General features: G+C 34.6%; 1 pseudogene; it reads left to right on the plus strand.

Moving 5' to 3' along the window:
• Positions 1-19,860: 19,860 nt before the first annotated feature.
• On the plus strand, positions 19,861-21,499 carry LOC125918638 (elongation factor 1-alpha 1-like; annotated as a pseudogene).
• The last annotated feature ends 5,015 nt before the right edge of the window (positions 21,500-26,514 follow it).

The raw sequence follows: 26,514 nt of genomic DNA on the forward strand, positions 1-26,514 counted from the left end.
ACTTAAAAATCTCCAGGAACCACTTTGGCAGAGTATGAAAAATGCAAACTGCTTTCTGAGAAGTCACATAATATGAGGATTTTATCAATGTTTTTCTGGCAATGCTGCTGTGATGACAGGATTTGTCTTCTCTGCCTTTAGAATACAAAAAAAAGAGGGAGTTTGTATCAGTAAAAATCTATGGTTCACAGACTATTTCTGAGCTTTCAGTCAAAAACTCTTGCAAGAGGCATACTCTGTAATTAATTAAAACACAAACTGCTTGCCTTACATTTGACTCACTAATAAAGAAGCTGATACATACAGAGATATGGGTCTTGATTTTATTATATCCCATTTTTATAATTTCATCCACATTCTAACTAAAAACCTTTTCTTAACAACTTAAACAAGAAAAGAAAGAAAAGGAAGAAAAGAGGGGGGGAGAGAGAAAGAATCCTGTCTTTTAACGTAGTCTTTTAAACTTTGTGTTCTAATTGATGTGCTTCTATAGAACTTAAAAAATTGATTTAACTAATTAAAATCATTGTATCTCTACAATGTTCCTGGGTTTAAAGCAATGACTTAGTATGTTCCTTTCAATTTCCAGTTTTCCATGACATAAAACTGCCTAATCTTCAAAAAACCTTATGAAATGCAAATGTTCAGGTCTATATCATAATCAGAAAGAAAACAGTAAACTTCAATATATACCTAAGTGGAGAATGCCATTGTATACGTATGTGAAGGAAACACGTAAAATCAGCAGAACTAGATTCAGAGCTCAAGACAAACAAGTAGTCTGAGAGACTGTGCAGAGAAGGGGGCAGCGGAATCCTAGCAGAAGCAAAGCACAGATATAATTGCCCTCAAAAGAGAGTCTCAACCTATATGTCAAATACTAGTCTGAGATCTGACAGAGTAGATATGTGTCAATTAAAACAACCCAAAGAAAAGGACTTCAAAGTGAATAGGACAAGAGGAGGTAATCTTGGAAGGCAATGTTTCATGAGGAGGGTAAAATATCTTTGAAGAGGAGATATCTCTCACAGGACCAGTAATAAAATAAAAATTATATATAAAAAAAAAAGAAGGATGCAAGAGGTAGAAATTAAAAGTCCCCCAGAGGGGCACATAGGTGGCTCAATCAGTTACCCCTCTTACCTTTGATTTCCACTCAGGTCATGATCCCACAGTTGTGGGATTGAGCCCCACTGTCAGGCTTCAGAGAGCCTGCTTCGGATTCTCTCTCTCCCTCTCTCCACATTCTCTGCCCCCTCCCCTGTTCATGCACATGCTCACTCTCTCTCTCTCTCTCAAAAATAGATAAATTGCAAAATAAATAAATAAATACATACATACATACATACCAACCAGAGAAAAAGAATATCACAAAATTAGAATTCTGACCCCACCCCCAAAATAAAACAAAGCATCATCCATTAATGTGAAGCTTCACTGGATGAAACAAAAATGATCTGGGACTTCAGTAACATAGGAATATGGGGCAAAAATTTGCTTTGATAAAGTTTGATTTAGATATTTTCCTCAGGGAACATCTAAAATATCAAAGACTCAGTGGTACCTAAAATGGTGAAGCCCATACATTAGGTGGTAAATATATGTCATGTCATAACTTTAACATTTGTACAAAGAAGAAGCCAGTGTAAACAAAATCCCTGGTTATTCCTTCATTTTTCACTGTGTAACTCAAGGTTTATATATATTCAGAAATAATACTAGTTCTCCAAAAGTTCTTTCAAAGAGAATATAAATATGTATAATACAAGTTGCACAATTTATCAGGATTTAGGAACGCCAGAGATAGAAAGAAATTAATCTAAATTACCAAAACAAACAAACAAACAAACAAACAAAAAAAACATGGTTCTACTTCTCATCTTTGGTTGATCTCAATGTACTTCAAAGCATGACCTTACAGTCATAAGCCTAACTATCAATGAGGCTCAAAATCTTGTGACAAAACACTTTCACTCCTTTTAGAGGTATCAGAAGTCCTGGTCCTTTAACACCTGTGTTAGAGAAAAATTCAATGGGCTCTTTTGTGTCTCTAATAGTTTATATAAAAGGTTTTCTCAGGTGAGTAGTCATTTGTGATATTCACTTGCTGAAAAAAACATCCCTTTTTGATTGATGGTGCCCTTGTGACATTGGGCAGAAGAGTAGACTAACTTTGACTGATGAAAGAGAAAAAACTGTACTATATAAGAATGTGATCTAGAGGAGAATCTGTGGTTATTGATTCCCGTTATATAATTTTCTTTTTCCATCCTGCTAAAGTTCCTATAGCTACATATCCCAGGAAAAGGGACAAAATATTTGTATCTACACTTACATTCAAATATTAGGGTCTTATTAAATCAAAACAAACTCTAAAACAAATATATTGAATCTACTTTCATTGTCAGCTGCTTTTAGAGTAAATCTATATCTCATCTTCAATAGGACCAGATAATATTACATGCACAACCCAATCCAATGTATGCCCCTAAATCAAAATTCACAAGAAAATTCTGGTTTTATTTACCTCCCTTAGGTCTGAAAGACTTAACAAACTTATTGATTCCTAGGAAACAAATGTCAACAACAGAAATGCATTGATAAATAGGAAAATACATAAACAGACTCATAATAAAAGCATTCTTGGATAATATTAATTTAGTAACATGCCATACTCTCAACCAAATCTGGGACATACTCGAAATTATTACATTTAAAAAGTCCACTTAGGGATAACAATGCAATGTCTTTTAATCCATTATTTTATAAATTTATATAATCAATGGATTTGACTCCTCTGCACTGAACACACTGAACACTATTATAAACACATACACGTGTATAATGCCCTCAGACTAGAAATTGTATATTTTACTATATTAATTATATCCTATGGGTAGTGTTAATCAGAAACTGTCCTGTGTGACACAGCCCTTACTGGAAATAGTTAACTATGGAGAATCAACGTCAAATGGGGTAAAATTTCTACTTCAGTTATGCCATCTGATTCTTGAGAAGAAGCACAAAGAAACATTTGGATCAATTCATTTAGATGGTTAAGCAGAATGTACTCATCTTAAAATAAAGGTACAGAGCAGAGATTCAACTAAATTTTGGAAGCTTGCCCAGAATCCTTTCATTTGCAACATATTTAAAAATCCTAGTAATTCCATCTGTATTCAGTGACTTAATTATTCATTAATTCATTTAGCAAACATTAATGGATCACCTTTTGTGTGTCAGGCAATCTGTAAAATGGTCTCTATGCAGACACTATACTTGGCTTTAAGGATCACACTGTTAGCGGCCGTTTTCCTTCATTCAGGAATGATGAAATTGAGAGATTTGGAGCTCCCAATTGCAGTAAACACTTTATTAAAAAAAATTTTTTGAGTATACTTGACACACAACGTTACATTAGTTTCAGTTATACAACACAGTGATTCAACTTCTCCATAGTTATGCTATGTTCACCACAAGGGTAGCTGCCATCTGTCACCATGAAACACTATCCAAATATCACTGACTATTGACAATGTCAAAAATAACAGTTGATAGTGATAGGCAGAACGCTAGTTTTCAGAAATGATGCTCTATGACAACTAAAGTCTAAACCTGAATGCTTAGCTAATTCCTTACAATTACTAATGTGAATTCCTAGAAGGATTAACATTTAAGAATATATAGCAAAGGGGTGCCTGGATGGCTCAGTCGGTTGAGCATCCGCCATCGACTCAGGTCATGATCTCGCGATCTGTGAGTTTGAGCTTTGCATCGGGCTCTGTGCTGACAGCTCAGAGCCTGGAGCCTGCTTCGGATTCTGTATCTCCCTCTCTCTCTGCCCCTCCCCCACTCATGCTCTGTCTCTCTGTCAGAAATAAACATTAAAAAAAATTTAAAAAAATATATAGCAAAGGTTTAAGTGACAACAGGATAATTTATTGAAACATCTATTCACTTTCTTTTCCCAATTTTAAAATACTATAGTATAAAAACAAAATGTTCTACATAGCTATTTGACTAGATTAATAATTAATTAGATAAATTGAAAGTCACGAGGAAAGTTCTACTTCTAGTTATCTATTTGTGTATCATAATAGTTATCACTTAGTGACTTCTTCCTTATTTATTATTTCATATTTATTAATACTATTAAATCTGACAGCAATAAGGAGGTGCTAAGATTTTGCTATTTAATATGTAAGGAAATTGAAGCAAGGAGGTTAACTTTCCCTAACTTACTTAATCTAGTGAATAGGGGAGCCAGTGTCCCAATGTCGACAGTCTGATTCTACTGACCATGTCTTAATATTTTCACTGTTTCGTATAGATATAAGTATGCATATTTACATAGTATTTTATACATTTAAGTGCTATTTATCAATATATATACACGGTTTTGTGTTTTGTTTTGTTTTTCCTCTTGATCAAGGGCAATAACATGTTGAATAGTGTATCGCAAGAGTTTGCAAGTTTAAGAAAAAAGTTAATAAAGCATCTTTGAATACATTTTAATTTTTTTCATGTTTATTTATTTATGTTGAGAGAGTGAGAGAGCGAGACAGCGAGCAGGGGAGAAGCAGAAAGGGAATGGGAGAGAGACAATCGCAAGCAGGCTCTGCGTTGTAAGTGCAGAGCCCGATGCTGGGCTCAAACCTACTCAGGGTGAGATAATGATCCAAGCAGAAATCAAGAGTCAGATGCTTAACCGACTGAGCCACCCAGGTGCCCCTGAATACATTTTAAATCAAAACAATAAGAAAACCTACTAAGTAGAAGACAGAAGAAATTTGAGTACAGATCTTAAAGGAGTTTTACTTCTTGCAATGAAAAAACAAAAACAGCATTGTTATCTATATAAATGATTCATCATCACATTCACTTAGATTCCCACTTCTTTAGTTTTGATATATGTGCAGTTTTTCAGAAATATTAATAGTATTGATGTTTAGTTGATGTCTTAAGATTAATTTCTTAACTTTTCCTTTTGGATTATGAATCACTTTTAAAAATTATCCCAATTGAATCTTTTTCCAAATGTTAAGCCTTACTTATTGTCTGTCTAAATCTCATAAGACTATAAATAGACCATCTTTATTCATACCTTCACAATGTGATAAAATGAGAAAGCAGCATGTGGCTTATATAAATATACTGAATTTGAAAACAACCCGAATAATGACCATGCTAATGAATACAAATCAGTGTAAACTTTTGATAATTTCCAATATTGAGATCAATATATTTCTCTTATGAGAGTGGTTCTCATTAAAATATACGTCATTTTAATGCCATCTATGTTCATAAAATACCTCAATTTTATTTAGTTTAAGTGATTTAATCTTCGGTAAGCTTTATCTTATTATAAGTCTAAAGCTTTTAAGACTGGAAAGTAATTTGGTAACATCCAATCCTTTTAAGGTTTGAAGATTTTTACCTTAACCTTTAAAATGTTATGATTTATGCATTACTGCATCTTTCCAAAGGTTAAAAGCAAGGTACAACCATACATGGTACCAAGAGACTAACCCACATTTCCTACTTTCATCCCCATCTTCAAAATAGATTCATCTTATACATCTCAATGGAACTTAATTATATTTTTCTAATTCTCTGAATGTTTTTGTTAAACTAAGAAGTTCGTAAGTTAATGGTTCCATTTTACCTTACTGTGTTTGCATTTTAAGAATATAATGGTAACGAGAAACAGAAATTTCTGCCAAACAACACATTTCTTCCTTTCAATCCTATTATAAATCAGCACATAGGCTAGCATCGCAATGCTAAATAGCATCTGCTTTGTTTTTAACTTACTCTGTTTTCTCAGGAAATGCAAAATTTTGTGATAGGTATGACAACAATCATTCATTTTTATACCCTACTTCTAACAAATTCATTTTCATTGAAGTTTGGAAATTATCTCCTCTAACTCTGCCAAGTTATTTACATTCTAATTTGACACATACATGGTCCCTTTTGAATCGTTATAATGACCTTTGTGATAGTGTCATCTTAATTTTTTAAAGTATGTATCATATATACTTCAGTCATTTGTGTGACTATTGACCCGTCTAATCCATGAAGCTCTGTATGCTCATAATTTTTATCGGGTAATCATTTCTGCTTCGATGGGTCCACCTTTCAAACACTGGCACAACATATGATGCCAGGCTTTACAAGACTCACCAATTGATTTTCGGGGTCCAAAAGAGATTAGAGCCAAATCTTCAAGTATACTAAGTCATTTTCAACAGTAAAACTGAAAGAGTATAAAGAAGGAAAAAACTACACATGTATCATAAAACTGTTTGAAATCACTCTTTTGGACACTCACACACACACATACACACAAAAAGCCAAAGTGGTTAAAAACAAAGAAAAAAATATGATCTCTTATTGTACCAGGGTCTTGTTTTTTTTTTTTTTTTTTTCTTGATACCAGTAAATGTTGGGTTTTTTGGCTCGAACATTCTCCCCACATATAACCATCAACTTTGCTTCTGGTAATTCTTTAATTCTCATCTTCGATGCCATCTTCTCTGAAAAGCATCCTTTTACTTCCATTATTGTTTGTTTATTCCATTTTCTTGAATTTCACACTCCCAAATGAGATTATGGAATATTATATTTATTTTTTTTGCCTGTATGACTACTCTGTAGACAAACTGTATATGAGAGAAGTAAGACACTACCTTTTTTTCTGTTCTATGCCAGTTTATCCTCCAAAAATTGTATAATACATGGATGGATGGATGGATGGATGGATGGATGGTGGATGGACACTTATGCAGATCACTTAACTGAAGTCTGCATACCTCCTTTTTCTCCCTTTATGTTCTAAAAAGTCATTATCTTAGGAAACAACAGGCTTTCTCTAGAAATTCACATATCTGGCCATTATCTCTTTCTATCACATAAGGTTTTTCCCTCTCTATCCATTATAAGTAGACATACTTAACAAAGGGATGCTTTGGAGATGACATCCTCCATAAAACTAATCTGAGTGAAAAAGTTCTATATGCTCTTATTCAAACTTCTCCCTAGGCAATAAGGACTAAAACCCATACGTATTTCAGAAAGTAAAATATAGTATGTGATAAATACTTCACGTGTAGCTTTTTGTCAGCTTCCTTTTGTTGATAAATTATGTCAATGTATGTATGTCATAGAAGCACAATATTATAAATGATATTTATAATGTTATATTACAAAGAAAATAGAGAAAAATAATAAAAACAGAAATAATAGTAATTACCCTTTGCAATTTAAAATAAACTGTATGAACTAGTTTATACATAGTGATGCTCACTGGCTTCTCTTTGGGAGATATTTATATTTTTCTTATTGCAGATCTAATAAATTCATTCATCCTTATTCATTCTTTTTTTTAAGGTTTATTTACTTTTGACAGAGAGAGACACAGCGTGAGCAGGGGAGGGGCAGAGAGAGAGGGAGACACAAAATTCAAAGCAGGCTCCAGACTCTGGGCTCCATGCTATCAGCACAGAGCCCAAGGCGGGGTTCGAACTCACAAACCATGAGATCATGACCTGAGCCGAAGTCAGTTGCTCAAACGACTGAGCCACCCAGGTGCCCCTGCTTATTCATTCTCAAGACAGTATAATTAAATTTATCTATAACTAAAAGAAAATAAAGGGATAAATATTCATACATATATCCCCCTGCACAATTATGTATAAATAATTACAAAGACTCTCTGTACATATTTTTAATACTTTAATTCAAGTTTAAGGCTCAAAATTCAAATTTAAGACTTTTAACAGTCTTTGTTTCAGTATTTCTTATAAGAACTATTTTTGTTTTAAGATCTCTAGTTGTGTGCACTGTAAGCTTACAAGACTAAGATCAAAGTTGTTCTTCTAAATTTCTGAAGAAAATGTGTCTAAGAAGGAATATATTTCTTTAAAATGCATCTCAAGAAAAGGGAATTCAATGTTTTTACCAAGGCTTAATAAGAAATAGTACATGCAACGTAAGAAAATGCTAATGCAAATAAGTATATTTTCAATTAGAGGAGTGTTCAACTTCAGAAACACAGTAACATGGTATCAGTCAATGAAATTCTTTTGTTATGCTTTTCTGTAGTAATAACAGTCCATGTGAGGAACTTTGGGCGTGCATGTGTGTGAACATCCACGTAGTATTTAACACCAAGAACAAGAGTTCCGAGTGAGACTGTAACTTTTCTAGTTATCACTTTACTGCTTTTAAAGCAGTATTATTACTGCTTATTATTTTAAAATAAGTGTATAATTATGTATTAACTATAAGTAATAATAATTAATACACTTAATACTTATTAATACACTTATTATTTTAAAATGAATGTAGTATTATATTTATTAACCATAAATATTAATCAATAATAATACACTTAATATTTATTAATAATACACTTGTTATTTAAAAATAAGTGTATATCCCTTCTCAACTTTTTTTTTACATCTCACAATACTTCTTCTTTGGGAAAACTGAAAAATAATTCTTAGGAAAAGGATAAAAATTGTATTCTCTTTCTCAGTTAAATTACAATAAAATAAAGAAGTCATCATAAAAATTGCTTACAACTGGAAAAACAAAGTGCGACCTAGATCTGTAGGTGAGAAAAACAAAGACATTTTATTAAGTTCTTCTAAATATGAGTGTCTCCAGGTGTACTGGTTATTTTTCCAGCATATAAACAGTATTACTTCATGCATTTTGATTAAATTGCCTGGTTATTCAACTGAATTGGTAAGCCATTTTTATCCAAATTGTTGAAAGGTTGTTACATTTGACAAAGTCATGGTAAATTCTATCATGATGGTAGCTATTCTAATGCACGGGGATTAGACAGGTAGATAAGTAGATACAGATACAGATATAGAGTTCCAAATTTATATACAAACACAACAGTGTTAGTAATTTTATCCCTACTGCCCATAATGCAAGCCCAATTTGAATAAATGACAATGACAGAATGACAGCTGGTCAAAGTGAACTTAGTTGACTTTGCTGAGTTTACAGTATTCAAAATCTAAGAATATGCTTTGCCCAGATTATTTTGTTTTGATCTCCCAATTTCCCTCTTGTTACCATGCCATGACCTCAAGGAAACATAAAGAAAAACAAGAAAACACTACTACCTTTATCCATCCTACGCTAAAATATTACTTAGTTACATCCACATTTTATTTATAATGGAGACGGAAGGTATTATCCTTAGTGTGCCCTCGCCTCCACTTGTCATGTTTCTTGGTGCTTTTGTAATTATTCACTGCTGCTTCTAACAATTGAATGGACTTTTCAAGAAATTGCTAATTAAGATGAAGAGTTACCCGTACTCATTTTTCAATTCACTGTAACTAGATTCTCTCCTAAAACATTCCCATTACTCTCATCAAGGTCACCCATGAAGACTTGGAGGAAGGGTCAGAATAAGAGAGTCACAGACTATCAGGTGGCCTCTCCCCAGTTAAGAGAACCCCTCCCTCCACTTAGGCTTTTAAGTAATGAGGATATGAGGGTTAATCATGGTCCCACTTACCCTATTTGTAACCCTGGGATATAGTACTACCTCTTCTGTTACCCTGCACATAGCCTACATCTTTTAAAATTATTACTTCGTTATTTTCAAATTACCAAATTTGTGTCTGCCAACTGTTGTCTTCAGGACTCCTGATTGGCAATCCATTTCTTTTTGAAACTACATTTCCTCTCATCTGCTCTAGTAGTAGTCGCTCCTGCTTTCCTTTCTATAATCATGGTTCATGGAACTCATCCTTTTCCATACCCTGGCCTTTGCATTTTAGTGTTTTCTAGATGCTCGCCCTTATATTTCTTCCTAACACTCTCTCTTCATTCACTGTCCCATTGTTTAAATTGCCATCTATATTCAAATAAATTACTTACATCTTTCTTCAGCTTGGATGTCACACTCAACTTCTGGTCCAAGGTGCATATTAAGTGATAACTCCTATGTGTTCCCAAACTGATCACGCTATCTTCCGTCTCCCACATTTATTTATTTCTGAATTTGTTGAATTATACTCCATCTACCCAGCTGCTCAAGCTAAGAAACTGAGCTGTCATTGGCTAAGTCTAATTCCCTGCCTCCACTCATGAAATTCTATCAAGTCTGTCTATAATTGCTCCTTCAGTATTGCCCCTTCATTACACTTCCATTACTATTAATTTAGTTCAAGCACAAATTAATACTTGAACTGAATTATGCCAGTTCCTTTGTTACTAAAATCTATTATGGTGTTTCATGCCTCAGGGTTTCACTCAGGCTATTACTTGGGCCCTTATTTCTAAATATTGATCTTTACCTGACTGACTCTGATTCTCACATATGTGTTTAGCTTCAGTGAGGTCACCATTCTCTACAGAAAGCTTCCCTGTGTCCTCCCATCCTCGGTTACATGCTTCAGTGTGGTTCTATAGCACACTCTTCAAACGTCTACTAAAGCATTTATCATGGTGGCGGGTAAATATCTGTTCATTTATCTTTGAAACCAAGGATAGTGACATATGTATGTTTAATTACTGATATAACACCTGTAACAGTATAAGCAAGCATTCTATTAACTATTACATGAAAGAAGAAAAAAGACACAAACTCCACTCTTAAATAACTTATTTTGGGAAGTGTGCAGATACATTTAATTGCTATAAGTTCTGCTAACTTCACTGAAGTTAGCAGATTGCTCCTGCAGGTGCTATGGTGCCCCAAGATGCAGTATTCCATACCATATGGACTAGTTTTTAAACGTGAAATTCAAAATAGAATGAGAAAAGTTAAAATCATTTTGAGGTTATGTAAGTAAAGAATTAGATGCTTAATATAATTTTTACTCTAAATAAGTTCTCTTTCTTTTTAATGGATACATCACTGAAAGAGCTGATATTGCATAACGAGAGAAGAAATGGGCACAGAAAAGAGCTTTGGATTAGGCTGAGATTGTCCTTAATTTCCTTTCTCTTCAAAGTTCCCATTAATGGGCAATATCTGTATCCTTTGAAAAGACATTCTAAGTAAACTAGGGCTAAGATCAATTCTGCTCTCAGCCTGCAATAAAACTGTCATAGAGATTTACCAAATAAAATAAAATAATGATCGGCAAAGAGGCGCGGGATCAGCAGCTCAGTCAGACTAATGATATTGAAGGGTCTCACCAGCAGGAAGAAAGAGGCAACTTTGCCATTATATAAAAGGTAGCACTTGTTATTATTGTGTGTTGATTTTTGTGTTTTCTTTTCAGCTATAAATTGCAGAATTCAGACTTTAAGTATTTGTAGATGAAACAAGGAACATAAACTTAAATACTTCTCCTTGGAGAGGAATCAATAGTTACAGTTCTCTCTTTTAAGTCAATATTTTATACTCTCACAAAACGGAGCGCCATATCAATACTCTTAACGTCAGTGTTGTACTCATCCTTATTTAGCCACTTGTGTGCGAAGTGTCCTCTGATTATAGTAAAAACATCTGCAGTGGACTCCAAATAAAGCTCCACAGTAAAAAATAACAGACCATTAACAGTAACTTAATGAGGACATTTCTACTTCCTAAACTTAAAATTTAATCATCACTTAATTACACAAAGCATCACCTATCTAAAATAAGAAATACCACTGAATTTATGATGGGGAATGCATCTGTCCCTTCCATCTAAATTGCAATGACAATGAAGAATTCAGATTTAAGTGTCCACAATTTTAATCTAATTTAATCATTAAATAAAAATAAAATAAAAGAGTATCTCAGAAATAGGACTTCAATTACTACTTGGATATGATAAAATGAATACATGATATTATCCATCCTTTAAAAAGGAGGAATTCCTGCCATTTGTGACAACATAAATGAAACCACAGGACATTATGCTAATTGAAACAAAGTAGACAAATACTGCATGATTCCCCTTATATGAGATATATAAAATAGTCCAACTTATGGATGGATAGAATTTAATAAGTGGTTTCCAGGGTCTATGGGGTGGGGGAAATGGGTAACTATTATATGATGAAGTTGCAGTTATGCAAGAGATCAATAAGTCCTAGAAAGCTGCTATACAACATGGTGACTGTAGTTAACAATACCGTCTTAAACACATCAAAATTTGTTAAGATGATATATCTCCTATTTTTTAATGTTTATTTTTGAGAGAGAGAGAGAGAGAGAGGGGACACAAGCAGGGGAGGGGCAGAGCGCGAGAGGGAGACACAGAATCTGAAAAAGCCCATCACGGGGCTCGAACTCACAGACCACGAAATGATGACCCGGGCCAAAGTCAGACACTCAACTGACGGAGCCACCCAGGCACCCCAGATGATAGCTCTCAAATTAAGTATTCTGACCACATGTGCACGCGTGCACACACACACACACACCACAAAGAGACACAAGGAAACTCTGGGAGGGGGTAAATATACCTATAATCTTGGTTGGAGTAATGGTATCATAGATGTTTGTATATACTGAAACTCATCAAATTGTGCACATTACATAAGTGCAGTTCTTTGTGTATTAAGTATACTTGAAGAAAGCTGTTGAAAAAGAAAAATTTCAATGCATGCTTAATGTAACCTAGGAAAATATTTAGAGCGGTTATTTCACTGAGGCTGCGTGTGTTTGTGTGCAATAGCCACCAGTTTCCAACTACTGATTAAATTATATAATCAATTCATTAGTCATTGATATTTTTCATATTCTACTAAGCTAAATTATTTCAGTCTTGATAAAGGTGAAATGACCCAGGTAAAAACAGCCTGAAGGCACACAGGCTTATAATAAAATCAAGCCTGGATCTTGGTAGTCTCATCTTTGCCCTTCCAGTGAGAATACTTGGTTTCTCTTTCTAACTCAACTTTTCCCTCAGTACTTTAAGTAGATTTCGGAATTTATAGGTACTTGAGTAGCCCAAGACTGATCTTATAGGCCTCACCATTAAATCACTCCACATTTTAATTCAATTCTAAGGAGGGTTTCTTTTCCAATAATTCTATTTGCTTACCCTTAAAGCCCCAGATACTAACATGACTTAGTTTTAGCCAATAAAATTTTGGCCTGTCTACCCACAAATTCCTATCTAGTTTATGCCCATCATCCTAGATCATTTCTCTGAAAAGCTACAGCTCTACTTTCCCTGTAACCTACAGAATAAGTGAGACTTGCTGTATATCCCAATGCCTCAGAGTATGATATATATTGAGAAAACTGTTGGGTGCTTGTTTCAACTTTCAAATATTACAATACCACATTTAGGGATATCCTTACTTTGAATTTTAAATCATACCTGGGAGGTAAGATTTAACATATTCAAATACGATTCACTGTATTTTGGCCGCAGTGCAGAACCATTTCAGAAATGACATGTTATTTCCTAACGCACAGCTCCAATCAAGTCCTGAAGTCAATGAATTCTGGTCTAATTCAGTGATGGCAGATAAAGACTGATTATCACTGGTCTACCACATTATAAAGAAGCAGCCACAAGATTCAGACTTCAGTCCCCTGATCATGACAGATGATGAACTGCTATTCCCCCAACCATGGATTCTGAAGAAGAGGCAGAACAGGGCTAGATGCAAAGTTTGTTTTTTTTTTTTTTTTTTTTTTTTTTTTCCATAATACCACAAGATTTGATTCCAAATGCTGTTTAAATCAGGCAGAGAGATGGTTCTTTCTCAAATCAGTGTCTGCCAAATTGATGGAGCAGGGCTAGGGACCAGATTAAACAATGTCCCATAATTTTAATCCCAAGGAACCTAGCCTTAAGTCACTGCGTGAGGGGCCTTTCTGCTGTAGAGGCAATTCCTGTAGGGGCTGGCAAATAAGTTCTGAATTTCAGTGACTGGACCACAAATATGCCTTTGCAGGAAGATCGCAGCAGCACACCCCAGTGTCCAGCTCATGTTTTGAATGTCATCTGTTTTGAATCCACGTTAATTGGGTGCATACTTATTTAGAATTGTTGTATCTTTCTGGTGGATCGAATCTTCATCAACATGAAATGTTACTCTTTGCCAAAAGTAATGCTTTATTCCTTAGAGTTTACTTTATCTTATATTAATAGTTACAGAAGCTTTTTTTGGGTGGGTATATACAAGGTTTATCTTTTTCCATCAATTCACTTCCAAGAATTTCGTTTCCTTACATTTAAAGCCTGTCTTTTGGAAGCAACATATTAAAATTCCAATTTGAAATATTCATCTTTTAGTTGATTTTCTGACCTCATATTAATTTGATGTGCTTAGTGATACATTTGGTTTCACATCTACCTTCTCACCATTTGTGCAATATTTAACTTATCTTCTATTCTTTTTTGTCCCCTTGTTTCCCTCCTTCTGGATGGATCAAGCACTTTATTATTTTACTTTAATATTATTTTTGCATTCTTTTAAAATAAAACAACTTTATTTGTTGTTATTTTAATTGGTCTATGATTTAAACATATGTTCTGTACTAACTCTAGTGTAAATCAAAGGCTAATTTTATCCTACCTTAATAGCAGTGGAACTTAGAACACTATATAGCCATCTATGCCCCTCCAAGTTTGGGCATTATTTTATATTATTTTCCATGTTTGGATGCTACATGGATTTTAACTTCCAAAGTGTATTTCAAGTTTTGTTTCGTAAGGAAATATTTATTTACATTTACTTTCATGTTAAATTTTCATTGCTGCTCATTTTTACTATATTACTATGGTTCTATACAGAGCTTTCACTCCATTTAATATAGGGTTTAAAGTGAGGATATCAGTAATTCTCACAATTTTGTTTCTATGCAAATATACATATTTTCTCCTCTCATTTTTTTTCTTTTTCTTTGGTTTTAAATAGTAGACCAAACTTGAAACAATCCAACATGCAATGATATAGATGAACTTCAAAATCATTAGTCTCAATGAAAGAAGCCATATAGGAAAAAAAATCCTATATGGTTTCAAATATTATCTGTTTTCAAAACACTAGAAAATGGAAACTAATCTGTAGTGACTACAATGTCAGTCTTGCCAGGCCTGAGAGCAGGAAGAATGGACTATAAAAATGTCTTAACTATAGAGAACAAATTGAGGGTTACTGGAGGGGATGTGGGTGGGGGGATGGGTTAAACAGGTGATGGGGATTAAGGAGGGCACTTGTTGTGATGAGCACTGGGTGTTGTATATAAGTGTTGAATCACTAAATTGTACACCTGAAATTAATATTACTGTATGTTAACTAACTAGAATTTAAATAAAACTTGAAATAAAAAAACAGAAACAAAAAAAAATGTCTGAGGTATCTCTTTTGGGTGATCAAAGTTCTGAAATTTGACTGAGATTTTTGTTTATTCAGAGATGAAACTACTGTCAGAACTCATTTTACTGTACATTTTAAATATATGTGGCTTATTGTACATAAATCATAAATGTATATAGTTTATTATACATAAATCTAATAAATTTTAAAAGAAGGCCAAGTTAGGAGGATTATCTCTCCTGGTTACTAAGAATTACTGTATGGGGCACCTCGGTGGCTCATTCGGTTGAGTGTCTGACTCTTGATTTCTGCTCAGGTCATGATCTCAGGGTCGTAGGATCAAGACCTGCATCTGGCTCCATGCTGAGCGGGGAGCCTGCTTTAGATTCCCTCTCCCTCCCTCCCTCCCTCCCTCCCTCCTTCCCTGCCTCCCTCTCTCTCTCTCTCCTCTCCCTCTGCCCCTCTCCTCTACTTGCACTCTCTTGCTCTCTCTAGAAATTAAAAAATATAATAAAAATAAAAGAATTATTACAAATTTGTACCTATTATGAGAGCAGTCTGACATAAGGAGAGATAAGTCAATCAAAAGTAATAGTTTAGAAATAGTATAGTTATATAAATTTAATATAATTGCATATAGATGGGCATAAAGATACACATATAATCATGTATTATATAATTATTATGTTATATATACTTTATATGTTTCAAGTATATATAATGTGTAATATATGACAATATACATATATAATATATACTTTTTATATGTGTTATAATGACTTTTTACTAAAATTTTAGACTGCTATATATTGTATTATCTTGGATTTAACCAACTGAGATTTGGCAATAATTAATATCAATTCCAGGAGATTGTCAGTACATTTGGACAACACACTTTCATAATTGTCATTTGATAATATATTAAATATCAAACCTTATAATGTCATAAAATATATGTTAACTGAATATTTATATTATACATTTTATTGCAACCACTTCTAAATGGAAATGAAGTCTTTCATATAATACCTAAAGATTTATTAGCATAAAATGCCAGAAACAAATTATATTTTTAAATATATGCTTACATGGCCTTCCTGAGCATGTTTCTATATTTCTTATTGTTTTATCATCCCAATTTATCAATTTACTTTTCTTTCTCTTTCTTTTCATTTGATTTTTTTTAATGCAACTACCCAAAATAGGCAAGCATATTATTGTATCCCAGTAAAAATGGACTCTGAGAGGTCCTGATATAAAGCAGGCAGTTATTTCTTATTATTAATTGCCCCTCCCAAGTGATTTCTCATCAGTTGTGTTAAAGTGCTTGAAAACTACTCATAAAGGAAAAATGAAAAAAGAATATGCCTTGTACACTGGAAGAAATTATCCTCCTTTGAAGGTTTCTTTATAAATTGTCAAATATAACCACACTGGCACATCTTAGCCTTTTCCACATAATACGTGATGGATCTTCTTGCCCCCAGATTCTTCTATCACTATACAACCTCGCTTTACAAATTTAACTTTTTATTACCATTAAAAGGAGCATGTATTAGCTACTTTAGATGAGGCTATTTTAATTTGGAATTTCAAGCAACAATTTCAAGATTAGACACACTGGAGACCCAAACGCTTGTTAAAGCAGATAAATCAAAGTGGGGTGTTTCTTTGCCATATGAAGGAAAAGAGGATAATAAACCAACTAAGATGAGACAAACAATACAAGATAATATAATCCTAAAGAGAAAGACAGGATTCTACTAACAAGGGTTATAAATATCAGTTTAAAATCACAAGGCGAAATCATTTCTGCTACACGGTAATTTTAATATGATAACATAATTCTATTTATTCTTCTTCTGTCAAATTCACTATTGTTCTCCCCAAATCTAGTTCTACAAAGTTTCAAAACTCCCTGATGTAGTAAGCTTGATTCCCAATTAATATTCACCATTTTGCTGAGTCCCTTGAAATATGCTTTTGTTGTCATAGATTTTTTAAAGAAGCAGAATATATGTGTGTATATTATACTCTACACATACCACATTGATCAAATACAATCATTCCTGTAGATACTACTTAATGGCAATAATTTTGATAATTTTTTCAAAATTATCTTTCTACAAAATTTTGTCTTCAGGTTTAAAAAATGTAGACAAACTACCAAACCAGTTCCCATAATTTCATGTCATTTTAGGTAATGAGCCATAATTACATTCATTCATCTCTTTCAGCATACACTACACTTTCAAATTCCAAAATAAACTATCTTACTGCGCATAGTTTTAAGAAAATATACATGCAGAACATATAAGTAAATGAGAAGATTTTGTTTTGTTTTGTTTTTTAACAAATTACTAGAAAAATTTAGAGTAAGGATTTGAGCATGATAATCTAATAAGGAAACAAATACTTAAGCCTGATTGCGTCAGGCTTTCAAAACAAGGATAAATGTACTACATATGAAGCATACTACTTATATTATAATAACAGAAGGGCATCGGAAATATATGTGCTATAAATAATGATCATTGCTGTTTTCACTGAACAAAGTGAATCTACGATTCCAATCATTTTAAAGAATAAGCCATATGCCACTTTCCCAGAAACTCGTGACCCCAAATTTTCAATCCTTTTCCCTTCCAGACATGACCAACCAGGCATTTGCCACTGCCCATGGTTCATACCCACACACATATATACACACATATCTTTGGACACAAAGTGAAGGACCATTTTATCTACTAGAAGTTCTAGCTGTAATGAAAATTTATTTTCATCCTTATCTTTCAAGGTTTTTGTTGAACTGGGCTACAGTACATTCTGGCTTGTAACAACAGACCCATCCCATTCATTGACGAATCAAGTCTGAGTTCTTTCCTTCATCATTTCTTCATAATGGAAGTACTCTGCCCCAATATAGCCACAGGTTTGAGTTGAAAGGGGCATCAATAGTCGTCTGCTCAGGGCTCCTGGGTGGCTCAGTCAGTTGAGCGTCCGACTTCAGCTCAGATTATGATCTCACAGTGAGTTCGAGCCCCACATCGGACTCTGTGCTGACAGCTCAGAGCCTGGAGTCTGCTTCAGATTCTGTCTCCCTCTCTCTCTGCCCCTCCCCTGCTCATGCTCTGTCTCTGTCTCAAAAATAAATTAATTAATTACAAAAAATAGTCATCTGCTCTACTTACTCCTGCATTTTATGTTTTCTTTCTAACTTCGCTTGTGACCAATCTGTGAAATAGAAGTTCCATTTTTCAGTGGACTGATGCCCCATTTAAACTTAAGACAATACATCTGTTCACTTACAGCAGCTCTGGCCACATGGTCACTTGATATTCTATGGCAAGATGTTTTGTCTCTACCAAGGCCCAATAGCATGGCAATATTCAATGGATCTACTCTTAATAGACTTGGGACAGTACCCCATTTTATTACCTAAAGCTCATATGCCCTACCTCTAAGGGCAGAGTAGTAGTGGTGGAGCAGGGACCACCCAAACTTTACTGTCAACCCAAACTTTTAATCCACAACACTAGAGTTGTATTCTCCTTTTCCTATTTTTCAGTTTTCAGAGTAATTGCAGTCCATTTGTGAGAGAACAAAGGGAAATCATGATCACTTTTACTTTCTTTGAGGATCTGGCCTCTCCTTCAGTCAATGGTTTCAGGTGTAAAAACGGATTCAGGCCTGGAAAAGTTTGTGATTTTTTTTCTATTGCAATGTCTCTCAGACTCCTGATCATCTATCCTGGATTGTTTTTGATAACATATATTGAGCAATATCATCAATATTAGCTACTCATCCATTTTACCTTTTTCTATTAAGTATCTGCATAATTCTTAGGCCCCTGATGTCACTCTGACCTTGCTGTTCATTATAAAATATCATCACCATGCTTTGATTGTTAAGCATCAATACCTGGCCTCTACTATTTTGAGATCCCATCCTCCCTATTGCTCTCAGGGACCGTGATTCTTAAAATAATCACTTGCTGATAGTGCTGACCAACAATGAGTTTCATAGTGATACTGGTATGCTCTTCATGAGTATGTAAGTTATTACCTCCATCTCTCACTAATCTACACTCAATATCATCATAAGGGTACATAAAAGAAGACTGAATATTCAGCCATCTTCCTTATTTCAAAAATATCACAAGGTATCCAAAACCAAAACAGAAGTGATAAAGGAAGAAATACAACAGCCCATAAATTGTGGGAAGGAAGTCAAGGACTCACAAATCAAAGTTGAATAGGAATAGTATACAACAACCAACAAAGAGACTTGAAGGAAATATAATTCATTATATATATATATATATATATATATATATATATATATATATATAATTCAAGGCATAAAATAATACTTTAATGATTATTTCATGCTGCAAAATATCTTAAAAGCAAATGAATTAAATAAAACAAAAGTCAATTAGAAGATCATAAAAAAACAGATTTAAATAAAACCAAGGACAAATAGGAAAATAAGCAAGGGCCAAAACAACAGAATTAAAGAAAAAATTAATAAAGTACAAACTGTTTTGCAATGGGTTTTCTGACAGAACACAAGTGTCATTAAAACCACCTCTAAACCCAAACCAAAATGGGAAAGGAAAAGACTCATATCAACATCGTCATCACTAGACACATAGATTTGGGCAAGTCTACCACTAATGGTCATCTGATCTATAAATGTGGTGAGATTGACAAAAGAACTATCGAAAAATTTGAGAAGGAGGCTGCTGAGATGGGAAAGGGCTCCTTCAAGTCTGCCCGGGTCTTGGATAAACTGAAAGCCGAACGTGAAGGTGGTTATCACCTGTGGAAATTTGAGACCAGCAAGTTTTATGTGACCATCATTGATGCCCCAGGACAGAGATTTTACCAAAAATATGATTACAGGCATATCTCAGGCCGTCTCTGCTGTCCCGATCGTTGCTGCTGGTGTTGGCGAATTTGAAGCATGTATCTCCAAGAATGGGCAGACCTGTGAGCATGGCCTTCTGCCTTACACACTAGGTGTAAAACAGTTTATTGTTGGTGTTAACAAAATGAATTCCACTGAGCCAACCTACAGCCAGAAGAGATAACGAGGAAATCGGTAAGGAAGTCAGCACCTACATTAAGAAAATTGGCTACAACCCCGACACAGTAGCATTTGTGCCAATTTCTGGTCGGAATGGTGACAACATGCTGGAGCGAAGTGCTAACATGCCTTGGTTCAAGGAATGGAAAGTCACCCGTAAAGATGGCAATGCCAGTGGAACCACACTGCTTGAAGCTCTGGATTGCATTCTGCCAGCTACTCGTCCAACTGACAAGCCCTTGTGTCTGCCCCTACAGGATGCCTACAAAATTGGTGGTATTAGTACTGTCCCTATGGGTCGAGTGGAGACCGGTGTTCTTAAGCCAGGCATGGTGGTCACTTTTGCTCCAGTCAATGTTACAACTGAAGTTAAACTCTGTTGAAAATGCACCATGAAGCTTTGAGTGAAGCTCTTCCTGGAGACAATGTGGGCTTCAATGTCAACAAGGTATCTGTCAAAGATGTTCATCGTGGCAATGTGGCTGGTGATAGCAAGAGTGAGCTACCAATGGAAGCAGCTGGCTTCACAGCTCAGGTGATTATCCTGAACCATCCAGGCCAAATCAGTGCTGGATATGCACCTGTGCTGCACTGTGCCCGCAAGTTTGCTGAGCTGAAGGAGAAGACTGACTGTCATTCTGGAAAAAAGCTGGAAGATGGTCCCAAGTTCTTGAAATCTGGTGATGCTGCCATCATTGATATGGTTCCTGGCAAGTCCATGTGTGTTGACAGCTTCTCTGACTATCCTCCTCTGGGCCGTTTTGCTGTTCATGACATGAGATAGACATGTCATCTCATGGTTGCTGTGGGTGTCATCAAAGCAGTGGACAAGAAGGCAGCTGGACCTGGCAAGGTCACCAAGTCTGCCCAGAAAGCTCGGAAGGCTAAATGAATGTTATCCCCAATACCTACTACCCCAGTCTTAATCAGTGGTGGAAGAACAGTCTCAGAACTGTTTGTGTCAATTGGCCACTTAGGCTTAATAGTAAAAGACTGGTTAATGATAACAATGCATTGTCAAGCCTTCAGAAGGAAAGGAGAATGTTTTGTGGACCATTTGGGTTTTTTTGTGTGTGGCAGTTTTAAGTTACTAGTTTTTAAAATCAGTACTTTTTAATGGAAACGACTTGACCAAAAATCTGTCATAGAATTTTGAGACCCAATAAAACAAAAGTGTAATGAGAAACCTGTGTCTTCTTTTGGTCAACACTGCAACCTTGTACTATTCAGGTAAAAGATTAAGAGTTGTCCATAACCTGTTCCTGGTGTTAATATCTGCTGAAACTGAGAATTGGGTTAATGGGTTGTTTTCCCCTTGGCTGGGAAACATTTTTACCAGGTAAGGGAAAGAAACAAGCACATAAAGCTATGGGAAAAGGGGATCTGCAACATAGTTTAGAACAGTAACATCATTAAGGTAAGTTATAAATGGTTAAATTCTGTAATACCAAACTCAATGTGTTGCATATAAAATTTGTATACTATCACTATTGAGTAAACTTGATGCATTGTCATAATTGAGTTTCCTAGTTACTGGAATGCTTTGTCGCATTTATAAATCTTGTAGTTTAAAGTACCCTGAAAGGTCAGCCATTAAATAACATTATTATATTTAATAGTAGAGTTCATTGTATCCAAACTGCAGAAGAACAAAGTATATACTGGACGTTTACTGTCACTTGAGAACTAGAAACCCACCTCCAATAGGAATTTTCATCTAAGCCAAGCTTCAGTGAAGAGGGAACATTGCTGCACTGGAGATTTAAAACCCAAAGTGGCAATACTCAGCCTAAATGAGGACCTGTCTTGGACTGTAAGGTAAGCTTTGTTTTAAGTTGAAAATGTTTTCAAGATTTTGCTAAAGATGTCCTTCCAAAATCATTACCTAATGAGAAGCAATAAAAGAATGACCATTCCAAGTGAATTTGATGGATGGGTTGGAAAGTGAAGAGCTCATTAAACTCTACTGTGTTTATTTTGTAACTTCTATAAACTGTATGTAGACTGGTAAATTAACAGTACTTTTCTTTGATTGACAACAATGTAGTCTTAAGTTCTTAGTTTTGGATAGCTGGCAAATCTCTTAAGAACACTGGTGCATTTGATAGAACATTCCATGCATCTTGACTATTTGGACGTTAATTCCGTAAGACCCTATTTGACCCCTAAATTTTAAGTTGCTTTAAAATAGGCAAAATCACAGGACACCTTGTATTTTATACTGCTAACATTTACTAAGTGGAATGTGTCCTAGAACCTAAAGTGGCCATAAATGAGAACTCCAATTGAAAATACTTTCTTTCTTCTAAACTAGGTACAATGCTTGGTCTCTCGACAGTATTACCAGAGACAGTGTAAATTAAAACTTAATAAGACTTTGTCTCCACAGCTCCAAAATACCATTAATTTTTTTCCTCTTATTTGTACAAATATGTTGATCACTATTGGTTTAAGATTAGAGGAGTGGAGATTGGTAAGATTCTTAAACAGCATGTCAATAAATGGTAGCCAGGATAAGAAATCTTATATACTGGAAGGGATTTATTGTTCACCCCTCCCCCGCAAAGAAATCACTTAGCTGCAGAAAATGCCTACCACTAAATGGAGGAAGGAAAGTGGAAATATTATCCAGAAAAGCTTCAGTTGGGCTAGTTGGGGTACTTAACTCCATAAAACCCAATGCAATATAGGCTTGTGAAGACAGCCGTCTGGTTTGAGCACCACCTACTGGTAGTCCCTATAAATTATTTACAAACTGTTTCAAAAATGAATCTGTAAATTGAGGATATAGAAGTTTACTTTAGCTCTGTTGAATTTTATGTACTAATTGCCTTGTTTGTTTGAATTGGTTAAAACTAAGAGTGGTTTTGTAAAAATTAAAATTAAAAAAAAAGTACAAACTAATAGCTGTTGCTAAAAATGAACGGAGGGACTTAGGAGAAACATTTGCAAACCATGGTTTCACAAGATAAATTAAAGCAATTTTAAAGAAGGGGGGCGCCTGGGTGGCTCAGTCGGTTAAGCGGCCGACTTCGGCTCAGGTCATGATCTCACGGTCAGTGAGTTCAAGCCCCGCGTCGGACTCTGTGCTGACAGCTCAGAGCCTGGAGCCTGTTTCAGATTCTGTGTCTCCCTCTCTCTGACCCTCCCCTGTTCATGCTCTGTCTCTCTCTGTCTCAAAAATAAATAAACGTTAAAAAAAAAATTAAAGAAGGTAAATTAGGGACAAAGCTAATTCATCAGATGATAATTACAAAAGAAAAAGAAAAAAGAGAGAGAACTTGAGACTGGAAACAAAGTACTAAAAAATGAATAAAGAACTGACACTAAAGATTTACACATGTCCAACAAATACAGATTACATATATAAAACACCAAAGCATACCATGGAAGAGAAAAAGCTATTTACTTATCTGAGAGTAAATATTACATCATTCCCAAAAGTTAGAAATCAGGCTGATCTCACATTTCTCCTAAAGAACATTTAATGCCAAAGAACAATGGAAACTCCAAAGTTCTTAGAGGAAAAACAATTGTAAACTGAAAATATTATTGTCAAGTACCAAGTAGACATTTTTTTAACATGTAAGAAGTAAGGCTGTGTATAATCCTGGATACATAATAAAGAAAATGCAAAACAGCAAATACAGTATATTATGAATGACTCAAAAAATGAGCTCAAAAAATGAGCACACATAAAAATAACTCATAGAGATCAATGAAAACATTTAAATATAGAATTAATCTAAAAATATTTGCAAATTAGGAGTATAGAAGAGAATATAAATGTTATATCTCTGGTCATTATAAAATGAATAAGATATTCAAATATATTGATGGGAGGAGGGTGGAGTGGATTTGAGAATTATTCATTTAATTCACTTTTTAAAAATTTTTTTTTAATGTTTATTTATTTTTGAGACAGAGAGACACAGAGCATGAACAGGGGAGGGGCAGAGAGAGAGGGAGACACAGAATCTGAAACAGGCTCTAGGCTCTGAGCTGTCAGCACAGAGCCCAACGCGGGGCTCAAACTCTCGGACCTTGAGATAATGACCTGAGCTGAAGTCGGATGCTTAACCGACCAAGCCACCCAGGCGCCCCAATTTAATTCACTTTCAACACAGCAAATCAAGAGCTAATATCACATTAAAAATAATTAAAATTACAGAAAAGTAAAATTACAAATTATTTTGTACTCTTAATGTTTTATTATATTGCAATCAGTAAAAAAAATATTCAGGAAATAATGACTCTTCATGTAGCTAAAAAAATCATTTAAAACTTAAATTTTTTCTGTTTCCTTTTTTAATTTTAAGAAAACAGGTTTAATTCATAATTTTTAAATAACATATATATTATGATCCAGTTACCTTTTTCCTTATTCAACCATCACTCCCTCTCATCTATCTTCCAGCTATTTTTTCTATTGCCTCTATTTTTTTTTATCTACCACCTACTGTTTCTACCTATATTCTATATAGCTATCTGCTACTAATTATCTACATGTACTTACATTATTTTTACATATCTATCATCCATCCAAGCCTCTCTCCTCTCTTCCAATTTACCTGCTGTTTACATATCTATATGTCCATCCATCTCTGCCCTTGATTTATCTACAATTATTATTCTCTGCTGTTTTTACACCATGATAATGTTTAACTTGTTAATGAGTTATATGATAGACAAAATATTCTTTAAAGTGTCATTTATTTAGCCTAAAAGATTAAAAGAAAATATGATTAAAATCCATTAAGGGACACCTGAGTGGCTCAGTCGGTTAAGTGTCCCACTTTGGTGGTTTGTGAGTTTGAGCCATGTCAGGTTCTGTGCTGACAACTCAGAGCCTAGAGCCTGGAGCCTGCTTTGGGTTCTGTGTCTCCCTCTCTCTCTGCCGTCCCCCTCCCCCCACCACCACTTGTGCTCTCTCACTCTCAGAAATAAATAATAAAACATTTTTTTTAAAACCATTAAAATAGGAGCACCTGGGTGGCTCACTGGACTGAGCGTCCAACTCTTGATTTCAGTTCAGGTCATGATCCCAGGGTTATGGGATCAAGCCTTGTGTTAGCCTCTACGTTGAGCATGAACCTGCTTAAAATTCTTTCTCTCTCTCTCTTCCTCTTCCCCTCTCCCCAGCTTGTGCTCCCTCTCTCTAAAAAGGAATTTAAAAAAATCCATTAAAACAAATAATCCTCCCCCCCAAATTCCATTAAACCAGAAAACTTTAAGCAAAATCCTGAAACAACAGAAGGCAGAAATAAACCTGTTACTTGAAATTATTTTAAAGGAAAAGAAAAAAGAAAACAAATAAGTACATACTAAAAATAGCTATCACTTTTTGGGTAACAAACATATGCCAGGTTTCACATCCAATTAATTATCTAAATCTCACCATAACCCCATGAGGTAGAAATGAGTGTCCTGATTTCACAGATACGGAGACTGAACTTCCCAGGTGCTAGCTAGTAAGTGGTAGAGCTAGCTTTCCATTTAAACCAGGACTTGCTGAAATAACACTTGGACTTTGTTTAAAAGTTAATTGATATTAATATTCCAAAAACTGGTACAGGACAAAGTCAAGGAAAGATTTATAAGATTTTGGAAAAACTCCTTCATTTGAGACCATGATGGCTCACCACAATATGTGGCATCTGTCAAGTCCCTGATGCCAACAGCAGAAGGTAAAGTCATAATCCTTCATAATATGCCACTTGATATTTCCATCAGAGACCCCACAGACAAAATGTTCATGGACTTGACTGTGACCGAGTAGGCTATTCTGTATGGTAAGTCGCAAATAATAGGCAAGCAAATGTATATGCACTTTTTTTTTTTTTTGTTTTTGTTTTTTGAAAGAGTGCACTTTAAATAAATAAATACAAACATGTTATAATAATGATAAGTAAAGAATTACTTACCTCTTTTGGAATACCTTAGAATAACTGGCATATACTCTACTATAATTTAATTTAGTAAATTGGCATATACTACACTAAAAAAGCTACATATTTTTATCATAGAATTCTAACAAAAAGCTAGACTCAATACTTTTTTTTTTTAATAGTGGAGTTGAACCTCAAGGACATTCAAAAATTTACCATGTACATACAGTTAGTGAATGGCAAGGCAGGGACTCAAAATCAAGAATTCCTATTATAAATCACC

This window comes from Panthera uncia, chromosome D4 (genome assembly GCF_023721935.1).
Source record: "Panthera uncia isolate 11264 chromosome D4, Puncia_PCG_1.0, whole genome shotgun sequence".
Taxonomy (NCBI): domain Eukaryota; kingdom Metazoa; phylum Chordata; class Mammalia; order Carnivora; family Felidae; genus Panthera; species Panthera uncia.